General features: G+C 43.6%; 1 protein-coding gene across 3 annotated transcripts in view; it reads left to right on the top strand.

Moving 5' to 3' along the window:
- Positions 1-2,503: 2,503 nt before the first annotated feature.
- GALNT1 (polypeptide N-acetylgalactosaminyltransferase 1) overlaps positions 2,504-17,172 on the top strand; it is a 131,462-nt gene continuing 116,793 nt past the window's right edge. For 2 of the 3 annotated variants that reach the window (XM_057526542.1, XM_057526544.1), the window contains exon 1: positions 2,504-2,641. The gene's annotated coding sequence lies outside the window, so the exon portion shown is untranslated. The remainder of the gene's footprint in view (positions 2,642-17,172) is intronic. The other variant, XM_057526543.1, reaches the window with a different exon arrangement.

Below are 17,172 nucleotides of genomic sequence, written 5' to 3'. Positions count from 1 at the left end.
GGAGACCATGTACAATATGCCACATGTCCTTCTGCTGTCTCTGCCAAGAAGGAACCATGTGCTGCTCTGGACTCTTCTTCAGCCTGGGAATGACCCCCCCCCCCAACCCCCCTTCCTCAAAGGACATGGCTTGTGGGCCAGAAAGGACCTGTGTAGTTTTGGGGCTTTTGGATATAGACATCCAGTGCAGTAATACAACAATTAATCACCATTACCTGCCCATGCCCCTTACAAATGCCTAAAATGTACTGCTCTTATCACCAGATCCAAAGCAAGGCACCCTCCTGACTGCTTATGATCCACATTTACCACACCCAGGACTGCCCTCACCATGCTGACATATGCCTACTGCCTGACCTAACCCATGATCACCACCCATCTGGCTATTCTCACTTGGTTTAATGTTTTTGGGGTTCCTCTATGTTGTATCTTCCACATATCTTCTATGTATCTTTCATTCTGTTTTATTGAATAGCATTCATTGTATGGATATACCACATTTTGTTTATCCATTCACCAGTTGCTGGACATCTGGATTGTTTCTAGTTTTCAGGTATTATGAATAATGCTCCTATGAATATTTATATACAACTTGCTATATGCACATGTTTTCAGTTTTGGGGGGTATATACTTAGGAGTGGAATCATTGGGTCATATGGTACTCTTATGTATAACTTTTTAAGTACCTTTCTAACAAACTTCCAAAGTGGCTGTACCATTTCACATATCCATCAGAAATGTAGGTGAGGGTTCTAATCTCTCTAATCTCCTCAGCAACACTTGCTATCATCAGTCGTTTTTATTACAGCCATTGTAGTGGGTGTGAAGAGCTTTCTCATTGTGGTTCTGATTTTCATTTCCCTAGTCACTAATGATGTTGAACATCATTTCATGCTATTGTTGACCATGTAAATATTTTCTTTGGTAAAATGCCTATTCCATTCTTTTGTCCATTTAAAATTCAATTATTAGTCTTATTAAGTTATGAGTTCTTTATATATTCTGAATACAAGTCCTTTATCAGATATACGATTTGCAAATCTTTTTTTCCCCAAGATACAAAAAAATCTTTTTTTTTCCCTTAACACGGTTATTTTTTAAAAAGATACAAACTTCAAAGTGAAGTTCCCTTGTGGTACATTAACAGGCCAATCATGATTCACTTTGTTTCAAAATATTATGTAAGTACTTTTAAAAAGCAACTTTTAACTTTTATTTTAGAATACTTGGAAAATGTAGATAAGCACAAAATAGGATAGTAAAATTCCACAGATAATCTTTCAGTAACATTATTTGCTTCCAGCCTTTTGGTTCTTTCTGCGAACATACCTTTATTTAAAATATAAAAATGGGACCATTTAAATATTATAAACATTAGTTTCATCGCTGGCAAGCAAAACACAAAAACCTCTGAATGATTCAAGTAGAAAATTTATTAAAAGAACAGTTGGTCATGCCTAGTGAGTGACAGAGGACCAGGCTGCGTCTTCTCTTCAGGTTAAGGTACGGCTAGGTACTGGAATTAGTGCCAAGGAAGAGTGTTTCGCAAGGGGGCACAGTGGAAGGGCCCCTCTCAGAACTACGTGGGAGACACTGCCCTAAACAGCCCCTATCCTGCGGGGGCCGGGGTTGTTTTTGTCCCCCAAGGCCTGGCTGCCTCTTCCGGCTTTGCCGGTCGGTGGCCTCCCCTCTCGCCGCCCACCCTGGGTCCTGGACCTCCTGCATCCCCGTCGCCGGGCGCAGCGCTCAGCTCGGCCAGACCAAGGGGCCGCTGACCGTCCTCCAGCTCCGAGTCCTCGTCGACCGCTCGCGGGTCAGGAACAGCCCTGGCCTCGGCCCCGGGATCGATCCGAAGATCTCGTCGGCGCGGTGAGGGCACCGTCCTTTCCTCCCACCCCGCGACCTGCTCGACGTGAAACGGCCCGAGCTGTACTTCACTTGCGGCGGCAGCCCCTTTGTCCGTGCACAGGTTCAGGTGGAGACCACCCGGCCCGGACCTCACGGCCGAGCCCGTCGCAGACCCAGGCTCCCGCCCGGGACAGAACCGGCAGCGCCGCCCGGAGGCCCTCGCTCCGGCGCCCGGGTTCCGCGCCTCGCCGCGGGTGGGACAGGCAGAGGTAGAGGCGCCGAGAAGCCGGAACCTTCACGACCCCGAGGAAAGCGCCGCGGCCCCGAGGTGGGCTCGCCGCAGGGGCGGGGGCGCCGCATCCGGGTGAGCGCGCGGCGCCCCCGCCTCCCCCGCGCAGCCGCACGGGCCGCCGCCGCCACCAGCACGCCGCGAGCGGGAGGACCGCGCCCAAGCGGCCTGCGTGGGCGGCCCTGCGGCCCCGGACCGCCGTGCTGAGGCGGTCCCGAGTGAGCGGTAGCGGCGGCGGCAGCAGCATGCGGGGTGGCCCGGAGTAGCGCGCCGAGCCCGCGAGGCCCCGCGCGGAGGAGGGGGCAGGCGCGGCGGAGGCGGGGCTCGCGTCGGGCCCGCCCGCCCGCCGGGGGAGCCGCCGGCAGTGGTCGAGGAGGCGGCGCGGCGGACGGCGGCCCGAGAGTAGCGCCCGCGCTGCGGCCCGCGGGACCGCGCCGCGACCGCCCGGGCCGGCTCCGAGGAGCGCCCGCCGCCGCCGCCGCCGCCGCCGCGCGCGGACCGAGGTGAGTGTCCGCCCACGCCCGGGCCGTCCCGGAGCCGCGGCGGCTGACGCGGGGCCGGGGGAGGAGGAGGAGGAGGCCCGGCCGCGTCCGCGTCTCCCGTCCCTTTGTGGCCGGCGCGGCCGGGGCGCGGGCACGCTGGGCGCGGGGTCCGGGTCGGGGACTCGGGGGCTGCTGGACACGCGGCGTCTCTGGTTGGCCGCTGCGGCGAGAAGCGAGTTTCCGTCCTAGTTTGACATTGAGTTAGAACCGTTTTTCTTTAGAAGACGGAAGTTTGTTTTATTGACCAAAATACAGCTAAATATGGCTCCTGGGTTCGGTCCGGCGGTGTGGTACTTGGAGCCGCGGTGCCAGGCTGACCCCCGTCCGGCCGGCGCGACGCGGGAGGGGAGGACACACGGGCGGCCCGGGTTGGGGGCTTCCGGCCCGCTACCCGCGAAGAGGACCCGGCCTTGAATTAGCAGACGTCTGTGGATGGGAAATAGCAGGCGTTAGGTAATGTAGTACAGCTTCCTGGAAGAATGAATGAATGAAATGTCATTTACTCATCCATAATCAATGCAATGCCCATTTAAAGATTTGCCAGGAATTGTGATGATTTGCAGTGTCATTGCCTCTCTTACCTAGTCAACCTTGCTAAGTGAAGGTCCCCCTCCTCCGAACTTGTGACCTTGGCCTCATTCACAGAGCCGCTAAGCTAACCAGACGGGCTTGGCATTTTCTGGCAAGTGTGGGCAATGGTCAGAGTAGTCTTTGTGATTGTGAACTGTTTCTGGAGGGCAGAGATCATACGTTATGCTTAATATCAACACATCGATCTATAATAATTCTTGTCAAGAACTCTGAGAGGGTGGGGTGGGATGGGTGGGTATTTTGTCCTCATTTCACAAATGAAGTTGAGGCCCTAAGAAGCTGTAACTTTACAGGGCACAAGCTAAGCAGCAGAGTTGGGATTCACACCTAGGTCTTATTAATCCAGTGCTCTTTACATTACATCTGTGTCTGGACTTGGGTTGTCCATTGTGGTAGCCACTAACCACGTGTGGCTATTTAAATTAATTAAAATTAAAGTTTTGAAAATTCACTAGCCACATTACAAGTGTTCAGTAGCCAAATGTGACCGGTGGTTACTATTGAACAGCACTTGTTTAGACCATATATCCATTGGCTTATTCAGTAAATATTTGTTGAGTGCCATCTGTCTATGAGGCATAGTTTTAAGTCCTGGGTGTAGTATGGTGAATAGGAGAGGCAAAATGTCCTTGGCTTCATGGAGCTTGCATTTTACATGATAGTTTAAGGGATGTTTCCGTGGTACCTTCAGTGCTTTGCTAATGCAAAGTGTGGTTCGTGAACCAGCGGCAGCATCTCTGTCGCCTGGGAGTTTGGAAGAAATGCAGAATCTCAGGTCCCAAGCCACATCAACTGAATGAGTGTCTGTTAAAGTGATTTAACAGGTCACAGGTGATAGATCTCAGATCTCAAGTGATTTGTTTTCATACTGAAGGCCTTATTTGGGTTTAACAAATGTCCTGATGGATTGTTTGGTAGGGCTCTTAAGCCAACTTTGAATGCCTTGGGAACACTCATCATTTACACAAATACTTGTTAAATGCCTGGCTTCTGTAGTAGAGTGTCAGCTTTATGAGAGCAGAGATTTTGTCTTCCTTTTCCAGCCATGTATCTTCAAAGACTGCACAGTGCTTGGTAAGCAGTAGGCACTCAATAAATGCTTCTTGAGTATATTAATGAGCCTGTTCAGAAGTCAAAACTAGTTAATCCCAAGCAATTCAGGCAAGGTAATATTCAGGGCAGCGGGTAAGAGCATAGGACCAGAATCAAAATGAAGGTAGATCTATGTGTAGTTTTTCAGCTCTAAGCCCCAGCTACCCTGGCCTGAGTTTCATTTCCTGGTTCCCTTGCATGCCCTATCTCTTTCTCTTTTTAATAATATAAAATAATATTTATAAATTTGAATCTTAATCATATTTTAGTGCCACATACATATGTATATGTGTATATATATTATTTTTTAAAAACTAAATTCCAGACTTTATTTGGATTTCACCAATTTTCCCATTAATATCCTCTTTCTGATCCAGAATCCTGTCCAGGGTACCACACTGCACCACATTGCATTTAGTCATCATGATTCCTTAGTCTTTGGTCTGTGGCAGTTTCTCAGTTTTCCTTGTTTTGTGTAACTTTGGTAGCCTTGAGGAGTACTGTCCTGGCTGTCTTCAGTGGGCAGCTTTCCACAGACCAGTTAGGATCATCTAATACTGGGAAAAGGCTCTCATATTCAGGAAAGTAAGACCCTGACAGGAATAGCTATTTCTGCTGGTATTTGTCTGTTTATGTAATATATACATCTATTATGCTTCTGTAACAACTTACAACTGTAGTGCTTTGTTTTCAGTAACAGATTCTTGGGATACAGTTCTTAATTGGTTGAGATTCAGAAGCGTGTTACAACATTGCGAATGTGAACCACTATTTTAAAATATACTGAGTTTTTTATGATGGTTTAAGAGCTGGGCTGAGGTGGAGGAGCTAGGAAAAAGGAGAGATTAGCTAAAAGAGGCAGTGGGTCAGAGAGGAACCATGACGCACGGAGTGACGGATAATGCAGGAAAGAAGACTGGGGCAACTGCATAGAAGAGAACTAGAAGTGAATACTTACTGTTTGTTCATTGACTCAGTTAATATTTACTGGGCGCTTATTGTGTGCCAGTCCCAGCGCTAGGTACTCAAGATAACTGGGGTTGGACAGCATTAGATAAACATGCAGGTAAGTACATAATAATTAAACTTGTGATGAGTGCTAGAAAGAAAAGGTAAAGGGTGCTGGAGAGACTGTGTTTGTGTGGTGGTGGGGAGCTGCTTGCTTTTGGTTGGCTGGGTTGGTAAGGAAGTCTTCTCTCATTTGCATTCCTCCCGCCAGCTTTTGGGGACCTTCCATTGTTACCCCCACACTGCTTACTCCATCTTTTTGTTATTTCACAACACACACGCCCCTTTCTTCATAGGCACTGTGTTTATTTTTAGCTCCGAGTCTTTACATATGATTTCTTCTTCCCAAGACATCCCCATCTCCACTTCCACTTGTGTAAGTGCTACCTCTTGTTCAAGGATTTGCTCAAATCTCATCTCCTTTATGAAGTCTTTCACTGTTGATTTATGCCTGTGTTTGTCACTCTACTTGAGTTTATGGTGTTTGAGGGTACGGATAATATTTTACGTTTATATCTATGTGTCCGCAGTCCACCACAAAGCCAGAATTAATAAAGAGTTGTTAAGAAGGTAGATCTATTCTGAAGTGTTAACATTTGGGTGATGAATCTTAGAGTAGTGAGTGAAGGTCCAGTTTTGGGCTTTTGTGTGTGTGTGAGTGATGAAAGAAAGTGCAGCATTTATTTCAGGGCACCAAGCAAGGAGTTAGGGACAGCTAGTGCTCAAAAAGCCCAAACTCTGGGCTTTTTTAAATTAAACTTTTTTTGGTGGCATAATTGTAGATCCACATGCAGTTACAAGAAATAATTCTGAAAGATCGCATGTACCCTTTACCCAGTTGCTCCCAGTGGTATCATGTAAAACTGTAGTGCAATATCAGACCCATGAGAGTGTCATTGATATAGTCAAGATACAGAACATTTCCATCAGCACAGGGTTTCTGCGTGTTATTCTGTTATAGCCATACCCTCTTCCCTCCCAGTTCCATCCACTCCTTAAGTCCTGACAATCACTAATCTGTTCTCCATTTCTATAATTTTGTCCTTTTAAGAATGTTTTATACATGGAGTCATATAGTAAGTACTTTTTGGAATTGGCTTTTGCCCCCCACGCCCCCCCCCCCAGCATAATTCTCTGGCGACTCATCGAGGTATTGGGTGTATCAATAGTTGCTTCCTTTTTATTGCTGAGTAGTATTTCATAGTATGGATGTACTTTTATGGTTCTTTTAACCATTTACCTGTTGAAGGACATTTGTTGTTTCCAGGTTTGGCTATTATAGCACCATTGGTTGAAAAGGCAACATTGTTTCCTCCATTGAATTGCTTTTATATCTGTAAAAAAAATCGGTTGGGTATACTTGTATGCGTTTACTTCTGGGTTCTCTGTTCCATTGATCTATGTGTCTGTCCCTCCACCAGTATTGTACAGTCTTGGTTACTGTGCAATATAATAAGTCTTAAGTAGGTGTAGAATGATTCCTTCCACTTCATTCTTTTTCAGAATTGTATTAACTGTTCTTTCCTTTGCCTACCCATATAAATTGTAGAATAATCTTGTTTATATTTATAAAAAAATCTTACTGGAATTTTGATAGGAATTGCATTAGAACTGTATATCAATTTGGGGAGAATTGATGTCTTACTCTATTGTCTCTTCCAATCTATGAACATGGTATGTCTCTCCATTTATTTAGATCTTTGATTTCTTTCATTAGCATTGTGTAGTTTTATCATACAAGTCTATGTTTCGTTAGATTTTGTTGGGTTTTTGTTAGATTTACATATAAGTATTTGTATTTTGAACAATTGAAAATGGCATTGTATTTTACAAGCAACTCATGCAGCTCATTATCAAAAAAAACAAACAGCCCAAATCAAAAATGGGCAGAAGACCTAAATAGACATTTCTCCAAAGAAGATATGCAGATTGCCAACAAACACATGAAAGGATGCTCAACACCACTAATCATTAGAGAAATGCAAATCAAAACTACAATGAGGTATCACCTCACACCAGTCAGAATGGCCATCATCAAAAAATCTACAAACAAATGCTGGAGTGGGTGTGGAGAAAAGGGAACCCTCTTGCACTGTTGGTGGGAATGTAAATTGATACAGCCACTATGGAGAACAGTATGGAGGTTCCTTAAAAAACTAAAAGTAGAACTCCCATATGACCCAGCATTCCCACTACTGGGCATATACCCTGAGAAAACCGTAGTTCAAAAAGAGTCATGAACCACAATGTTCATTGCAGCACTATTTACCATAGCAAGGACATGGAAGCAACCTAAGTGTCCATAGACAGATGAATAGATAAGGAAGGTGTGGCACATATATACAATGGAATATTACTCAGCCGTAAAAAGAAACGAAATTGAGTTATTTGTAGTGAGGTGGATGGACCTAGAGTCTGTCATACAGAGTGAAGTAAGTCAGAAAGAGAAAAACAAATACCGTATCTAACACATATATATGGAATCTAAAAAAAAAATGGTTCTGAAGAACCTAGGGGCAGGACAGGAATAAAGATGCAGACGTAGAGAATGGACTTGAGGACACGGAGAGGGGGAAGGGTAAGCTGGGACGAAGTGAGAGAGTGGCATGGACATATATACACTACCAAATGTAAAATAGATAGCTAGTGGGAAGCAGCCACATACCACAGAGAGATCAGCTCGGTGCTTTGTGACCACCTAGAGGGGTGGGTTAGGGAGGGTGGGAGGGGGACACAAGAGGGAGGGGATATGGGGATATATGTACATGTATAGCTGATTCACTTTGTTGTAAAGCAGAAACTAAGACAACATTGTAAAGCAATTATACTCCAATAAAGTTGTTAAAAAAATGGTATTGTATTTTAAATTTTGGTGTCAATGTGTTTATTGCTAGTAGAGAGAAGTATTAACTTTCTTATGTTGATCTTGTATCCTGCAGTCTTGCGGAACCCATTTTTTAGTTCTAGGAGTTTTTCTGTAGATTCCTTGAGACTTTCTAAGTAGACAACCATGTCTTGTCTACATAGGGGCAGTTTTATTTCTTCCTTTTCAATCTGCATGCTGTCTACTTCCTCTTCCTCCTGATTGCACTGGCGAAAACTTCTAGTACTATGTCTAATAAGAATAATAGGAGAGGACGTTATTGCCTTGTTTCTGATTTTAGGGAGAAAGCATTCAGTCTTTCACTGTTTTGGGTTAGTCTCTGCCAGTCCATAGTGATGCTGTTGGCTAGAAATGACTGGCACTCACCTGGGCCTGTGGTGAGCCCCCACACAGACATTTCCCCTTCTGGAGCCAGTTTTGTGTCTGGACTGGCCCTTGTGCTCTTACAGTGATTGTAAGACACACCTCTGCAACAACCATAAGGGAAGTTTGAAAAAAAAAGGCTTATTACAGGTCCTGGAGGAGGGTACATGGCATGCCTGAGGCCACACAACGAGGTTGTGGGTAAAGAGTGCAGACCTGGGTTTCTGCTTTTTTTGGGGTTGATGGTGAGGGGCCTAGGGTTTTGTGGGTTCTCTCTTTATTGGTGAATGTAAGACATAAGAGCAGGAATTAGGGCACAGGAAGGAAAAAGCAAGCTGTCAAATGGTCAGTTATCTAATGACGAGAGCTCTCTTAAAGAAAAAACATAAACAAAAAAACGTAACTTTATGGGTGGGGCGGCATGGCTCTTTATCTAGCTGTGTAGCTGGCAATGTGTTTATTCAAGATGGATGTCTTTGAACTGGATGCCTGGGACATCAAAAGCTTAATGTCAGGCATTTACATTGTACAATCAAAAAAGCTAATTGTCAGGTACTTATACTGCACAGTATTATGTATAGTGTTAACTGTAGGGTTTTTCTAGATGCTCTTCATCAAGTTGAGGATGTTCCCTTCTGTTCCTGTCTCTCTGAAAGTTTTTGTCATGAATGGGTGTTGAATTTCATTAAGTGCTTTTTGCACATTGATCTTTATATGGTCATGTAATTTTTTTCTTTAGCCTATTGGTATGATGGATTATTTTGATTGATTTTTAATTGAGCCAGCCTTGCATTCCTGGAATAAACCCCACTTGGCCATGGTGTATTATCCCTTTTATATTTTGCTGAATTCTATTTACTAATACTTTGTTGAGGACTTTTTGCATTTATATTCATGGGGGCATTTAGCAGTATAAATTTTCCTCTAAGCACTGTTTTAGCTGTGTCCCACAAATTCTGTTTTATTTTTATTTTCACTCAGTTCAATATATGTTTTTATTTCTCTGAGATTTCTTTGACCCATGGATTATTTAGAAGTGTGTTGTCTAGTTTCCAGGTGTTTGGAGATTTTCCTGTTATCTTTCTGTTTTTGGTTTTTACTTCGATTCTGTTGTGGTTGGAGAATACACTCTGTATGTTTCAGTTCTTTTAAATGTGTTTAGGATTGTTTTATGGCTTAAAATATAGTCTATCTTGGTATATGTTCTGTGGACACTTGATTAGAATGTGTTTTCTGCTGTTGAGTGGAGTGTTTTATAAATGTTTCATATATGTTGATTACATTCTGTTGGTTGATAGTGTTGTTGAATTCTTCTATACCCTTGCTGGTTTTCTGCCTAGGTATTCTATCAACTCTTGAGAGAGGGATGTTGAAGTCTCAACTATATTTGTGGATTTGTCTGTTTCTCCTTTTAGGTTATATCAGTTTTTAGCTTTACATATTTTGCAGCTCTCTGCTGCATACACATTTAAGGTTGCTGTGTTTTCGTGGTGGGTTGACACTTTCTGTCACTACATAATGTCCTTCTCTGTCTCTAGTAATTCTCTTTGCTCTGAATTCTACTTTTATCTGATATTAACATAGCTGCTACTTTTCTTTTTCCTTTGATTGCTTTCCTTTGAATGATATATCCTTTTCCATTCTTTTCCTTTCAACCTGCCTAAACTGTTATGTTTGAATTAAGTGTCTTGTAGACAGCATATAGTTGGATCATGTTTTTTAGTTGATTCTAGCAATCTTTGTCTTTTTCATTGATGCATTTAGACCATTTACAATGAATGTTATTATTGATCTGTTAGAGCTTAAGTCTGCCATTTAATTTTTTGTTTATTCCCTCTGTATTTTGTTTCTCTGGGTATTCTGCCACTGCTCCTCCTCCCAGCTTCCTGTGGGTTACTTGAGCTTTTTTTTTTTTTTTTACAATTCCATTTTAATTTATTAGTGTTTTTGAGTGTATTTCTTTGTATAGTTTTTTTAAATTAAAAGTATTTTTACTGGTTGATTTAGGTATTACATTATATATACCTGGCTAATCATTGTCTAGTGGTGTCATCATTTTTCCTGTTCAGATGAAGCACAGAAACCTTACTTCCCTATACATCCCTTTACCCGCCCACATTTTAATACAATTGTATTTATTTCTTTTAAAAACATTTACAAGTACACTAGACACTGTGTTATAGTTTTTGCTTTCACAAACATAAATGAGTAAACTCAAGGGGATAAGGAAAGCCTATTTATCTGTATTTTTGCTTACTGTGTTTTCTCTTGATGTGTCAAGATTCCTTCTCTTATCATTTCTTTTTTGTTTTTAAGAACTTCCTTTAGCCATTCTTAAGGGTATGCCTGCTGGCGACAGATTTTCTTTGTTTTCCTTCATTTGGGGATGACTTGATTTGCTCTTCATTCCTGAAGGATATTTTCTTTGGATATTGGGTTGTGTTGATCTTTTCTTTCAGCAGTTGAAAAATGTTGTACCACTTACCTCTGGCCTCCATGGTTTCTGATGAGAAATCCACTGTCTGAATAGTTTTTCTTCTGTAGTTAAGGTGTCTTTTATCTAACACTGTCCTCAGGATTTTTTCTTTATTTTTAGTTTTTAGAAATTTAATTGTGATAAATGTTGGTTTGGATTTCTTTGGGTTTATCCTGTTTGCATTCACTCAGCTTCCTGAACCTGTAGGTTTGTGTCTCTTTCCAAATTTGGGAAGTTTTCACCATTATTTCCTGAGTGCAAGTGCTTTTTCAGCAAACTTTCTTTCTTTTCAAGACTCTGATGACTTGAATGTTAGATCTTTTGTTATGGTCCCACAGGTTCCTAAGGCTGTCAATTTTCTTTAGTTTATTTCTTTCTGTTGTTCAGTTTGAGTAATTTCTGTTTTTGTATCTTCCAGTTTCTTTGTCCCTTCCATTCTGCTGTTGAGTTCATCAACTTAGCTTTTCATTTCAGTATTTTTCAGCTCTAAAATTTCCATTTTGTTTTTATTTGTATCTTCTGTTTCTTTGTTGAGGTTATTTATTTGTTTTTATTTATTTATTTTGAAATTTCTTGTTGAAGCATTTCTGTCACAGCTGCATTATAATCATTCTCAGATAATTCTGACATCTCTGTCATGTTGGCGTTGGTATCTATTAATGTCTTTTTCATTTAGTTTGAGGGCATCCTGGCTTTTGGTATGGTGAGTGTCTTTTTGTCTTTTTTTTATTAAAACTTGGAAATTTTCATATTCTATGAAATTCTGAATCTTATTTAAGCCTTTGTTTTAGCTGGCTTTTTTTTGACACCACTCCAGCAGGGGTAGGGGTGGCATGTGGTGCTACCTTGTTATTGCTAGGAGGAATTAGAAGTACAGCCTCCCCACTTGGCCTCCCTCGACCCAAGAAGTCGAGTGTTTTGTTACTGTCAGATGGGGTTAGAGGTTCAGGATCCTCAGGGGACATGATGTGGAAGGGTGCCTTGTTACCAGCTGACATGGATGAAAGCCTGGGCTCCCTACTTGGCCTCCTTAGCACCAGTCTAGTGTGGATGGGGTTGGGGTGCCTTGTTACAGCCTGCTGAGTATATGGAAAGCTAAGCTACCTACCTGAACTTGGCTGGCCTCGGTGGGCCACAGTATTTTCTGTGGTTTTTGTCTGGAGTAGAGTCATTTTTTTCCCTTAGCGTTTTCTGTCTTGCTAAGATGTCCCTTTTTTGGTCCTTTGGCTAGAGAGAGCAGGCTTTTGTTGGGCTTTTTTTTTGTCTGTGACTGTTGGCATTTCCAGTTGGCCAGCTTCTTCACTTCCAAGTTTGGGATATATGAGGCAAAAATAAAACCCAGGGTAGTCACCACTGTGTTGTTCCTCAGGACCTGAGGCCTTGCCAGTCTGCCTTCTTCTCTCCACATTTAAGAGTCTTCTTATGTTTGTTTCATATGCACTGTCTAGAATTTTTAGTTGTAGTTAGTGGGAGAAATAAGGAAAAGTACATCTACTCCATTTTCCCGGAAGCAAATGTCCCTGAAGGACCAGTTTTTAACATTTTCCCTTTGTCACAGGCTGATTCTTTTCTAACAGATGTAAAGTATGAATTATAAGAAAAATGAAATTAAAAGCCTACAATATATAACTTACAATTTTTTTTGTTAGATTTAGTAGATGTAAAAGTTCTGTAACATTGCCGTCAAAGTTTCTAAGTGCTTACTCTCAATCTCTGTACTTACTCTTCATGGAGTAGGTGCAAGCAGTTTGCTGTCTAAGGACCACATTTGACTAGCACTGCCTAGGGTATGACTACTTGATTCTTTTTGAAACTAGAAGTCAGTGATCAGCCATTCAGTTTAGTTTCTCCTCTGCTATTTTCCTTGTATTTTTGTAGGAATGTCTTCAATGTGAAACCCTTTTAATCCTTAAGGAGAAGGAATGTTTTAGGGTAGCTGTTACATTAGCGATCAGAGTTCAGAGTGCACCTCTGATTTTATGTGACTTATTTCTCCTTTAATTTTTAGAGTTCTTATAAAATGTTATGTTATAGAATAAATTCCTACAAGTGTTTATAAGAATCCTTTACAGTCATTGTAATTATAACTTCTAATGTTACATAGAGAACATATGGTGGTTTTTGGTTCTGTAAAGATGTGTAAATATAGGTTTCTGGTATGTAATCTTTTGGTTGGCAACCTTAGCTATGGGATAAACACTAAGAGACACTAGATAAACCCTTTTGGGGAGCCTTGAGGTGAATTGAAGGTAGTTCTTTAGTTTAGATGTCATGGTTTTTGCTAGATCTTTGTGTCCTTGGTAGTTAGGACTTCCTTCTCGTTAAAAAAAAATTTTTTTTTTTAAGTATCAGTTCAGTTATAAATAGGAGTAGAATTTGCATTTGTTGGTAAAGCCACATGCTAAGTTATTGGATTGGTCTTTGGAAATTGCACATTGCAGTTTATATTCATTGTTTCTCTTAAGGTTAAAGAGTGAGTGAAATTTTCTGGGAATGTCCTAACTCTCATTTTTCCGCCTCTAGGGATTCGTGAGTTACCAATAAACACTTTTCTAGTATTTACCAGTCCCTGTGTGTGGCAGGGGCTGTAGAGGGTAGGTGAGCCCTGACTGCTTCAGAGAGAAGTCCATATTCTGCTCATAGTCAAGCCGCAGAATTAGTTTTAATTATTTTAAGTGTTTCCATGCAGAGAGAACACTACCTGATGAAATAGGACTGTTGTAGGGAGAACAGCCATGAGAGTTTCAACTTCTACCCAGAAATAAGGGCATAAGAGAACTAAAACAGTTTTGCCACTTGGCATGGAGAATGGTGGTAAGACGGTCTCTGATCTGAAACTTGGGAGAGGAGTGAGAAAGTAGAGGGAAGAAGAGGATGGTTAATTGTAGACTAGGAGTCTCTGAATAGGGCTGGAAATCCTGTGATGAGCAGCCTCTGGGGCATTTCAGTGCATGAGCTATAAGGACACTCCTGGAGAGAAAGGAGTTTTGTGGTAGAAGCTTTCGACTGGAGATGTCCTTGAGTTAGAGGAAGGGGTGTAATACTGGCAGCTTATCAGCCAGTGTTTATCAGCTGGTGTCGTGGGCTCTTACCTCAGAAGGAGAAGTTTGAGGAGTATTAGAGAAACAAGGAGTTGGTTCAGATAGACTGGGATGTAAGCTATTGACAGTTGGAGATGGTGCTGCAAAACATAAATAAGACACAACATGTGTAGCACTGATCAGTGCCAGGCACTATTCCAAGTGTTCTACGTACACTAGTTCATTTAATCGTTATAACAGTCCTTGGAGGTAACTACTCTTATCATTATCCCCATTGTTTAGATGAAGGATGGAGGAACTGTAGCCCAGGGAAGTTAAGTGGTGAAGCTGGGATGTGCACCTTCCCTGTGTCTGTGCATTTAACATGGCAGTCTGGCTCCAGAGTTTATGGTTTTAACCACTAAGCTAGATTGCCTGGTTAGAATAGTGTGGACAAGATTAATAGGATCTTTGAATACCAAGCAGAAGAATATGGACATTATTTGGAGGACAGTAGGGAGACATTGAAGGGTTTTGATGGACTGTTGATTGACATCAGAATTGAACTTTAAAATACATGTAGGTGTCTGGTTTTTATTTTAAGACTAGAGGTAGGACGTGAGGCTAATGCACCAGTCTAGTTGACCGTGTATACAGGCACATATAGCTGCATTTTTAGAGATGGAATCAGATGTTCTTGTCAGTGGACGAAGGAAAGAGAGAAGTCAGTCACTCGACCTCTAGGAGAATATCATCATTAACAGAAATGGAAAAAAAACAGGAGTTTGTTTGAGGATAGTTACTGAGTGTGTCTTGAGACATGTCCAGTTGCAGGTGCCAGAGAGGGACTCCAGGTGGAACTGTCCTGCGGCCATCGTAATTGTGGAACTTGATCTTGGCAGGAGAGGTCAGTTCTGGAGGTACAGATAAGCATGAGCAGCATGGAGATGGTGAAAATAGGGAGTGGTGGAGAGGGCCGAGAAATGAATCCAAGGGGATACTTACATTTGGGACTGCAGAGAAGGAAAGAGTCTTTTACATCGTCATTGAGCGAATATTTATTGAGTGTCTGCTGTGGGCCAGGTTATGTGAATACACAGTGAACAGAACAGACATGGTTCCTGTGCTTGTTGATCTACAATCTAACGGGGTAGACAAAAATAGAGACAATTAAGTGAATAATGGGAGTTTTCACGACAAACAAACAAAATAAATAACGGGGAAATGATGTTTCAGCTGAGACCCAGAGGTCAAAAAAGATTTTAGTACAGAGAGTGGGGCAAGAAGATTCCAGGTAAAAAGAATGGTACGTGCAGAGGCCGTGTAGCAGAAGAGGACTCACTCTGTTTAAGGAACTGAAAGATCACTGTGGCTGAAGGGCCACTGGTGCAATGGAAAGTGAGGTGAGACGCAGGGAGGGAAATTGGCAGGGACGACGGGACGGGTGATGCAGGACCTTAATCCCAGTGCTGTTGGAAGGCTCTGAGCAGGAGAGAGCCCGGTCTCAAATTTTAGGCAGATCACCCTGCTGCAGTGTGGAGAATGGATTCATGCAGGAGGTAGGATGGGTGGAAGAGAAGCGTGGAGACCAGTGAGGAGACTTGCAGGAGGCCTGGACTACAGTGGTGGCAGTGGGTGTGGGTGAGGCTGAGGACGGCTCTAGTGTCTCTCTCAGCAAGCTGCTCGGGCCCTCCCTGGCCTTTCCCTCAGTGGTGCTTTTTCCTCTATCACATCATGTATCGTGTTGACGCTCAGTTTATTCATCTGTTTCTTCTGGGCTGTGACTTCCTTAGGCAAAAATAGGGACCTTCACTTACTGGTCTCTTAAGCACAGGTGCTTCCAGCTGAGAAGTGAGCGGTAATGTTGAATAAATAAATCAGCATGCGTACCTTTCGAGGTGCAAGACTGTGGTCAGGTTTAGACTGAGTCTTTTTCCTGTTGTTTTTTCCTTGAGAGAAACTCCAAGACCTGGGCTGGCTGGTGGCAGTGTTACAGGGGAGAGCGTGCTGACTGTGGGGCCTGCATGGCCTTCAGAGGTGCTTCCAGGTGCCTGGCCATTGGAAGGTCAGGAGGAGAATTAGAAGAGAACAGAGTCAGGAGAGCCTTGACTTTGGGGGAGGAGGCCTTGTGAGGAATGACGGGCACTCCTGTCCAGTGCTGCTGGGCAGGCCGGAGTGTGGAGAGACTTGCTCTGCTCCTTGCAGTTCCAGCAGCGAGGTGATCAGTGGTGACGGCAGGTGGAGCCAGTTCCCTGAGGAGCTGAGAGGAGGAGGAGGGCGGGGCTTGATCGGGGCAGTCGAGGCGGGTGACTTGTAGGACAGGAGGAGCGGCCGTTGCCTGTAAGCAGTGGGAGTGGCCTGTGAGAGCAGGGGCCCAGCACAGGGCTGACGGGACAAGGAAGGAGGGTTGTGGTCGGAGGGGACAAATGCCCCCGCAGGACGGGGCGGCCAGCCATCGGCTCCAAGGAGGACTTTGCTCTTGGCGTGTGCTCTCTCCCTGGGGGCAGAGGGTTCTGTTTTCCCAGAGAAGCCAGGGATCCTGATTTTGTTTTGAGTGCAAAGTCCTGATGTTTAAATGTTGGCAGTTCATTTTTTAAGAGTCTGGTTTTGTGGGGAAAGGAGAGACAAAATCCTCATCTCTGACAATTATCTCAGGAGAAAGGGCTGGTGAGTGTGAGAGACAGGAGGAAAGCGTGTGTGGAACAAGGCTTCCGAGGCTGTGGGAAGGGATGCGACTACGTGTGCAAGTGGAGGGCACTGTCCTTGGGGATGGGGAAGGGCTCTGAGAGAGCAGAGGGCGAGCACGTGTCTGAGGAAGAGAGACTTAGTGGAGCCGGGGCCAGGGCCATGTGGCGTGGCCATGAGGGTGTGCACACGTGGCTGGCTGGGCTGTGAAGTGGGTTTCCGGTGGACCCAGCCAGCCTGGTGTCCGAACTTTCTCTGTGATGTTAATATCCTGGAAGTCAAAGCAGAACAAAACAGTGGGACTTGCCTAGGGTTAGGACTGAAAGGCCGAAAGGTCCAGTGGGTGAGGGATTTTTTGTGTGTCAGGAGGGTG

This window comes from Balaenoptera acutorostrata, chromosome 13 (assembly GCF_949987535.1).
Source record: "Balaenoptera acutorostrata chromosome 13, mBalAcu1.1, whole genome shotgun sequence".
In the NCBI taxonomy this organism is placed as follows: domain Eukaryota; kingdom Metazoa; phylum Chordata; class Mammalia; order Artiodactyla; family Balaenopteridae; genus Balaenoptera; species Balaenoptera acutorostrata.
This window is presented reverse-complemented; position numbering and strand designations above follow the sequence as displayed.